Here is a 10,260-nt window from a genome sequence, read left to right on the forward strand (position 1 = left end):
AAAATAAAATAAAAGGAAATATGAGTCAAAAGGGCATTGTTTGAAATGTCTAATGACCAATGATCTCTAAAAGTTCAATAATGAAATTCCTTTTAAACACTTACCACAATGGGAAAGAGCCTTGTCAGCAACAAAAGTTGTTGGAGTTAATGGCTGGAAGAATCCGGCTGTATTGGCATCTCTTTTGTGAAGCAACAAAGCAAGGATAATTGTGTGTTATTGGTGAGTAAATAACAGTGTTATTTTGAAAAGAATAACAAATTAGAAGGAAAAAAATATTTTTAAAATACAGATTTCAGTATTTTGAGGCTCTGAACCCCATTTACTTTCCTCACAGACGGCAACAAAAGTCAGAAATTATACGATTTAAAATAAAAGCAATAACTGTGGTTTGATATTGAGTAAGAACATGTTTTTATGAACCACACAGCTTCCGGTCTTCCACGACCCGACAGGAGAAAAAGACGTGCAGCAGGCACGAAACACATTACCAGTAGAAATACATTGCTTTTAAAATCGTGCTGTGCAACACGAAAAAAAGGGGAAAACCGTGTTGGTGAACACGAATCAATAGATTAAAAATCGTGTTGGTTAACACGAAATGCCATGAGACTGGGTTGGTATGTAATGAAGATCATAGTGTGGGTTGAATCCATTTTCATAAACCACTGTCTTTTAACTGATTTAAATGCGGAAACTGGGCTTATAGAGTGGCGAAGTCCCTCCCCTTCCGGACCTCCATGGGACCTTATTTCGGAAAAATTATCTATTGAAGTCAATGGAGAGAGAAAGATTATCTTTCGATCCCGTTTGAATTGTGCCACGAATTACACATATGATGTTTGTCAATTTAAAAGATAATTCAAATTCAGTCAAAACAAAATTGTCGTAAAACTGTGAAGTAACACATTTGTTTGTGTGAAACGCTGAATGAACTACATCTCCGGTCTAGCAGAACAACACACGTCACCAAGATGGCCATCTCTACTGTCTTGTCAACAAAAGACTACCCTCACTATCACCACAATGAAACACGTCCAGAAGAATGTCATGCAAAGCTGACTGCCTGCCTGCCTAACTTTGATTCTCTCTGAACTGCCTGGTCTTTTTAATGTTTAATGTCAACCATATGTGCAGATAGCGTGAAGTAGAAAAGATCGCAGATGCTAACGTAGCGTTAGCATTTCTCCCCCCGGCTTAAATTGTGTATTATAGAAAGATCACACCGGTGTGACAGTACTCTTCAAAGGGTTCACGAAATATGACTACTACTCTTACTGTTTAACATGTTGGGTTACTTAATGTTACTTCATGTTAAGGCTAATAAAAATGACAAGGCTGTAATGCTAACTAACGTGCTAGCTACTAGCTAGGTAGCTAACTTGATCCAGCCACTCCTGGTCCTTTCATCAGACGGGAAGCGAAAGAACGAGCAAGACCCATTGCTGGTATGATAACAACCTGGTACTAAGCACACAGGCATATTGTTAAAGTGACCTTTTCTTAGCCAGTGCCATATAGATAGATTATATCTATATGGCGCTGATCTTAGCTATCTCTTAGTGGAGGAAAACAGTTATGACATCACTTACGCTACTCTGGGATTTGTAGTCTTTCTAGTTGCGTATTTTTCATAGTCTTATATTTCAACAGTTTTAAGACAAACTGTGACTTTTGTGACATGGAAATGATTTTTTAAGATTGACAAATATCATAGGCTATGTGTAATTCATGGCACAATTCAAACGGGATCGAAAGATACGTTTTCTCTCTTCATTGACTTCAATGCATAATCTTTCCGAAATAAGGTCCCATGGACCGAAAGTAGATGGGCGTGACTTCGCCAATCAATTCATCAGAATTTTGTATGATTTGACTTGACTTGCTTGACCTGAGCAATGACTTGACTTAACTTGCTTGACTCTCACCACAGTGACTTGGGACTTGCTTGATACTTGTAGGTCAAGACTTGAGACTTGCTCATGACTTGAACATGTATGACTAACTCCCACCTCTGTGCATGAGTCAAGAGCAGACTCAGAGATTCGCAAATCCTGACTCACTATGCAAAATATAGCAGACTCTTGCAGACTCAGAGCCGTAACCGTATAGCAGCAGATCCAGAGATCCAGCAGACTCGTCGTCAGCACGAGTCAAGAGCAGACTCAGATTCGCCAAATCACAAAATGACCCTTTTTTTGTGATCAACATTTTTTATTAAAGCAAAAGACACTGTGGTTAATGTAACCTTAGTTTAATATGCTTGTGAAATGCAACAACTTTTCGGTTTCACCGGCAGGATTTCTACGCTCTTGGTGATGCTGACTCATATGACTCAAAGGACTCGTATGATCCGGATCTCTTCAACGACTGACTCAGAAGACTCCGAGTCCGTAAAAGGATCCAGATTTGCCATCTCTAGTGTGAACCGTGTGAACGATATACCACGTGATAACACTTTAGGCTCGTGTTGTGTTCAAGGACCCTGACCTTGGCCAGGAAAAACAGGCACTCGCTTGTTTAATTATTTTGCGGTCTAGATTTCTTTATTAAAAATTTTTTGCGTGTGTTTATAAATTACAACGAGAGCCATATCAAATGATCTCGCGGACCGTATACGGCCCGGAGGTTCCCCACCACTGTGTAAAGCGATTTTGAGTCCTTGAAAAGCCCTATACAAATATAATGTATTATTATTATTATTATACTGACAGGTATCAGATCTTGCTGTGTACAATAATCTTCCTGAGAGGTGTCACTTCCGATGTAGTCTGTGTGGTCTATTGTGAATGTAGTCCTGACAGCCACAGGTGATAAGAATCAAAGGTTCCCATAGGATTCCATAGAAAATGCATGCGGGTCATTTTTGACCCACTTATGGAAGCTTGGGGTGGTAATACAAAAACTACAATTTCTTAAAATGTAAATAAAAAAATGTGAATGGCACATCCAAAACATGTTGTTTGAGGAATAGCTGGAATATGAAATGATACAAAATGTTGATTACAAAGATGCTTCAAGAAAACCACCTCACCGGGTCAAAAAATACCCACTTATGCATCTAGAGGCCCTGACACACCAGGCCGAAATCGGCCGTTTTCGTTAGTCGGACGACGAAGCGTACCCTGTCGCCCAAACTCAATTTGGTGTGTCCCGCACCGTCGGCCGTGACACGCCTTATTTGGCCTTTCATGATCAACGCACGGCCGATTCAACATTTTGAATCGGCCGTGCGTCGGCCACAGGCAGTCGGACAAATACATCACTCTGATTGGCTGTTCAGCTAGCGAATCAGTGCATGAGAAGCGAAACGGTTGCTTGAGAATGTCTTCCACAAGCAACACTCCAATGGCTGATAGATCCAGTACCGCACGAAACATGTTTTCGATGGACGAGAGTGAAAATGGAACGGACACGCTATTTGTTGTTTGTTTATATCACGTAGTCTGTTCTTCTTCTCTGTATTCCGGTTGTTGCCTCTTTTGAATGACGAATACAGACTACCACCGCCTGCTGGTAAGGAGAGTTATTGCCACTCACGCCAACACACTCTCACTCCATAATCGTCCAGGAGCGACGTTTGGTCAGGGTTTCCATTGGCGTGCAGTTGTGACGCTCCTAGGCTCCTTCAGCTTCATAAAGGGACGCAAATAGCTTTCAACTGATTGCAATGTATTCCCATCTTCTGCGGGATTTGACGCTCATGGAAGCACGGCATTCGTTTGTGTCGGCTGCCCTTAAAGGCAATGTGAGCGTCCATTCCCATTGGATAACGGAGAATTGTACACCCGGAAGTAAGTATTCCCCTTACTGTCGATTGATTTTACAGTGATATCTGAACTACTCATCGACTAAAAAACACCAGATTATCCTTGTTAATTACACAACATTGATTGGTTTAAATTGTGTGCAATGCTTTTGTATTTTTCCCCTTCGATTAGGAGAAACAAATATTTTTTCGGAGTAAAGGATGGCAGAAGACAGTACACTACCCAGAATCACCAGCTATCGTTTAGGACTACACCATCTGCTCTGTTTGACAAACCCCATTCATTCCAATGGCTGGCGTCTATGTCACGTGATCTTCAAATTTCTCCCTGCAGAAAAAAAAAACATGGCCGAACTTCGTTTTATTCTCGGTGGAAAATGCCTATTTTAAAGTTAGTTTGGCCATTAAAATATGTTTTGATGTCATTTGATGCGAAAAATATGAGTTGTTATTTCAGATTGTGTGCATGGTTTGCTAGTTATTACGAAGATTACTTCAGGAAATTGCGTCCATAGAACGTTTTCATTGTTACCAAGGTGGTTGCTAGGGACGCTGCTATCGATATTATTTCTGTTATGTTGTGTAACTGTTTAATGGTGTTATCTTTATTGCTACCCCTTTCCCCGTCAATGTATAGTGTTGGTCCACAGCGCAAACGTATTAGTTTAACAAAATCCGCATCTAAAGATACGTAATTTTCCCCTGTACAATTCCAGTCTCACATCTCACATCACATCGTCATTAACAAATACCGGAAACAGACCGAAAACATTTAAAAAAAATAAAATAATACTTTATTCCGAGTGTGCTTGCTTTTCTCTTTGAAAGTCATCACATAACGGCATTGTAATACACGGTTCGGCTGCATTAAATATTACATATCTGCCGTAGCTCTCTATTTATAGAGCCCTGATGAGAAGACTTCTAGACAAACATGAGGAACTGCCGCCAACACTGAAAACGTGACGTGGATCATACATATATCAGCAATTAAACAACATCTTACATTTCTTTTCACACAACACGTCTTCTTGCAAGATCAACACTAATTCGGCTGACTTTTATATTTGATCCAATTGGTAGATAGGCTGTATTTACACCATAAAGGTGCAAAGCTGATAGAAAGGGACACCTGGTGGTTAAAGCATGTTATTGAATTTCATTATTTGTATTATTAGATATTAATAGGATCCCTATAAAGTGTATTCATTACTTGTTATTCTCTACTAATAGTTAATTAAAGAGTGTATATAATGAATATTTTGCACATCCCTTTCAAGATCTCAAGATTTTCTAAGGTTTATTGACATATATACACAAACGGTGTAGTTATGCAATGAATTAAAAACTTGGGTCGCAGGTTCCTCAATAGTGCATTACAAGACATTTATCAATATTTGTGCATACCTCCAGCAATGTTAACTATGTTGAAGCACTTATTTTAACTGATATAATACATATGTATTATACTCTTATAGGATGTATATAGATATTTCATCTCCGGCCTTGTCAGGTATTGAACAATCAATAAATAAAGAACACAGAATTATTAAATATAAAACACAGAATTTGTGTGATTATACTAAATGATTTACAAATAAACACCACTGCATATTTACAACTGTTACACATGCTGATGTAACGCAAATGTTTCCAACTTGGGATCAATAAAGTATATCTATCGATGGCTACTGCCATATTTGCAAAATTTGCCTCTGAGCCTTGACAAGTACATGTTTCAGGCTTATCAATTAATGTATTGTAATGTAATGTAATGTTAGCAATTAACAACAGGAGGGGTCACAAACATAAGACCAGCTGTTAAATAAAGCTCTTCTGACATAGCTGGCATGTGGGTATATATATTAATGCTGCCCATTATGGGCACAAGCAATTTTCACCCATTTATTAATTATATGTTTTAAATTTGAGTGTTTCCTATCCCCTAAACCTCCAGGGATGTACACAGTATACTGGCAACTTATTATTATGGGAAATACGAAAAAGTATTTTAAAACTACAACTCCCAGTGGAGACGTGCCATAGATAGAGAACATGTTGCGAAACACAATAGCCAGCATGTGTAGTTCTGGGGAAGGGGTGGGGGAGGGGGGGACGCGGTGGACCCGTCCAAATCCAGTTTTGGACAGTCTGCCGTGGTTCCATCCCATTTCAAGCAGGTAGCACAATCTAACTGCATTGCATTACTCTAAACGTGTAATAACGTGCTTTAACCAGTAGGTGGTTTGGGTTAAAAAGCTGTCAAGTTTACAGTGTTAACAAAATAAAATATACTGCTGTTTCTGGTTTAGTTTACGACGGATATATTTAGTTATTGTTTTGATATTTTTAACACAAAAGCGATGGAAGAAACCCACAGTAACACAGAAAAGATGGTCTTAACATAACCCATCGGTCTAGTAGTTAATAAAAAACAATAATATCAAAACAAAATATTACTACTAACTTTATTGTGAAATTCAAACTGAACGGTAAAAGAATAGTTTCCGGTCTATTCTGAGCCCGATCTCTGTAGATAAATAAAAATAAAGAACTACGACAGATGTGTAATATCTTTAATGCAGCCAAACCATTAATTACAATGCATTCATGTGATGACTTTCAAAGAGTAAAGCAAGCACGGCTGAATAAAGTATGATTTTATCTTTTACGAAATGTTTTTTTTCATATGGAATGCAGTTGGAGGTCAACCAATCACAGAGCTTGAGAACTATTCACGGGGTTTGTCAAACAGAGCAGATGGTGTAGTCCTAAACCATAGCTGGGGATTCTGGGTAGTGTAGTGTCTTCTGCCATCCTTTACTCCGAAAAAATATTTGTTTCTCCTAATCGAAGGGGGAAAATACAAAAGCATTGCACACAATTTAAACCAATCAATGTTGTGTAATTAACAAGGATAATCTGGTGTTTTTTAGTCGATGAGTAGTGCAGATATCACTGTAAAATCAATCAACAGTAAGGGGAATGCTTATTTCCGGGTGTACAATTCTCCGTTATCCAATGGGAATGGACGCTCACATTGCCTTTAAGGGCAGCCGACACAAACGAATGCCGTGCTTCCATGAGCGTCAAATCCCGCCGCAGATCGGAATACATTGCAATCAGTTGAAAGCTATTTGCGTCCCTTTATGAAGCTGAAGGAGCCTAGGAGCGTCACAACTGCACGCCACGGGACCCTGACCAAACGTCGCTCCTGGACGATTATGGAGTGAGAGTGTGTTGCTCACGCATGCACAGTTCGTACATGCTCGGCTGAAGTCTTTGCGGTGTGTTCCAGTGCGACACATAGCCAAGACGCAGGAGAACACGGCGACGCAGCAGTCGGCGTCAGCGAGTTCTCTGGTGACTGCTTGGTGTGTGGGCCGGCCCGTCTACACTACAGGCATGAAAAAATCTTGGAGCTGGGCGTGTCTGAAGCTTGGCGATTTTTTGCGAGCAACCAATCACATGAATCTCCCGCCCCCGACATACAAAGCAATAGCAATGTTAAAACGAAGTAAACTGGATATAAACTCTCCAAACAGGCGAAAAAACGATCAGTTTCACCCACTGTCTCTGCCACCTCCCTCCATGCCTGGTTCCTCCGGTTTGTATCCCGGTAAATAGTTCCGGTCGTAAAGAACCGGGTGATTTGCTACCGTAATATCTCGTTTGGAATATGAGGAAATGAACTGCGGTCTGGCTCTCCCAGCTTGCACGCGGTTTGATTGGCTGCGCTTGCACTGGCGGGATTTGCATAAACGGGATTTCATTGGCTGATGCCAAGCATCGAGAATCAAAAGTTGAACATTGTTCAACTTTTGATGCCGATAGATGCTCGTGATGCTTGCAAAGCCATGCCATGCTCCCCACAATGCAGTTCGGCGAAGATTAAAAATCTTCTACGTCACCCCATTCAAGTGAATGGGCGAAGCGTTGAAAGCATTTTTTGATGCCTGTAGTGTAGACGTACCGTTAAGGTTTAACAGGACTTAATTGTGCAAATTGCCCAAGATATGCAAGTTAGCATCCGGATGTTACTATGTGCTGGGGACCACATACACAACATAAAACTTTGGGGTACTCAACTAGACTATTTTGTCACATGATGATCCTTTGCTAGCAGTGAAAGTAACCTGTCCAGAAGGAGAGAAGTGTCTCTTCAAAGATTTTAGATAGCAGAGGGTAAACAAACAACTTCCTGTTGGCCGCAGGTCCCAAAACATATGTTTTGTAACTGAGGTCCCATAAAAACGGCCAGGTGAGATCCTTTTAATCACGGTTGAAATGAGCGATTAGAATAATTATTTTGAGGGGAGAGGATGGCTGTTATTAACAACTCTCTGTTCAATATCACAACAAATGAGTTGGCGCTCATTAGTATGAGTTGTGCTTGCCTAGTGGTTTGGAAAGCCTCCATCGGGAGCTTGTTTTATTACTCCCTGTGAGTGGAGCATGTAATTAGCATTCATCAAGTGTTGTATTCATATTATATCCCTCCTCACAAATGTAATTTGGACTTTACATAAGGGTTTCGTGCCTGATCAAGAAGGGTCTTGCTTGCAAGGCTAAATTGTATACAACTTCAGCAGAAATCAAAGTGTGTAAAGAAAGGCAATAGTGAGATGCTCCTACAAGTTGTATTTCTCACAAAGTCAATAGTCAAGTCAATAGTCAAGTTAGTTAGCCTTTAATTAGCATTTATAACATATTTACAGGCCCACTAAGATATTCAACTATTCTAAAATAAAACTAGCCTGGGAGATCTACAGTAATCAGAATATTAGCACATAAGGAAACAAATGGGGGGAGAGAATTCAATGGGAGGGCTTTCCCACGAGGGTCAGGAGCAGGGCAGTACTATGGAAATAAGTAGGAACACCAAATGCAATAACTGGAATACAATAAAACATTTGCAAAGAAGTATTCATTAGGCATTAGAAAGGCCCTTGCCAATGTTACATTCTGATGTATTATCATATTAGATATGTAGGCCTTCTTATTAACATGTAGCATTGCACAAAATTTGATTTAGCTCCTGCTTTTATCCAAAGCAACTTACAATCAGCATTCAAACATGAATGCATTCTGAATGGATGTAAAATAATGGATTTAAATGTTGTTGAATTAGAGTGGTGGAATATAACTAACTATTTTTTCAAATACTGTAAGCTACTTAATCACCACTTTAAAGTAGGCATATACAGTACTTGTACTTCAATCAGACAACTTATTGCCCTTCCCCTCTGCATGTGCTTCCACCTATACACAAGTTATTGAGCCGTTTCCGCTCTACATCCTGAACTCCTCCCTTCGATGCAATGCACTTCCGTTTTGGCGGACTGGGTTTGTTTTGCTAGCTAGCTCCGTTGTGCCGACAAAGCACTGATATCGCAGAGACAAAGAGGATATAACAATTACAACATGAAGAAAAGTGGTTCGGGAACTACGTGTGCGGTAGTTGGTTGCAATCACTCGAGAAAGCACCTGAACGAGTGGTTAGATAGAGAGTGCTACGACCACAAACCAGCACCCAGCACCCAGCCATGTTGTTCATTAAATACAGATAAACACAACAAATACTGCATGCATTGTATTTTTTAATATTATATATGAATATTTTCATAGTGATGTAATTGTGTGGGCTGCTTTTATATTTTAATTTGTAATACCTGTTAGGATTAAACATGTGATCTTTCTTGTTGAAGCCATTTCTTTAGTTTCCTCTAAACAATTAATTAATTCAGTGTTATTTATGTACAGTATGAGCTTAATATGAATGATGAACTGTGTTAAAAGAAATTGTAGCACTCTAAGGAACATATGAAATGCAATAATGCAATAACAGTGCAATAATGAAATTAAATTACATCAAACTTTATTTTCACTCAAACAGTACAGGCACATATGATATATTGCACAGCATAAAGAGATCATGTAAATTGTGCATTATGTAAACAACAGACAACTGTTGGCTCCTGTGGGCATGACCTAAATAAGGCAGTTTATTTTGGTTTTAAAATGCTGAGATATTTACTGCAGAACTGTAACCTTCCCTCAACAAAATCGTCAACAATTTTCGGGAGCATGTGGGCAAAGTAGAATGTGCGCAGCCTTATGATATGCCTTCAGACTGTCCATTGCTTTTCCATCTATTGCCATGGATTGAACGAAGTAGGAGCAAATTTTGCTGTACGTTATGCTGGGCCACGTCGTCATGTTATCCTCCCAGTTTTGCACTGAATTCGGGTGGGGGAGAGTAACGCCATCTCCAGTCAAAGAAGTAGAATCGTGTTCCCAAGCTAGCATCACTGTTAGCATCGAAATCGCTGTGTTTACACCAGTGCCCGTCTGACTGTTTACACCGGTTTACACCGACAGACGCTGTGCAAAAGACTTCCGGCGGAAATGAAGTGCATTTGTGTAGGGTTATGGCGCTACCCGTGGTTTGTCGCGTAAACTTGTCTATTAGATACCCTCACAACATCCCT

This window comes from Notothenia rossii (genome assembly GCF_949606895.1).
Source record: "Notothenia rossii genome assembly, chromosome: 8".
Lineage (NCBI taxonomy): Eukaryota > Metazoa > Chordata > Actinopteri > Perciformes > Nototheniidae > Notothenia > Notothenia rossii.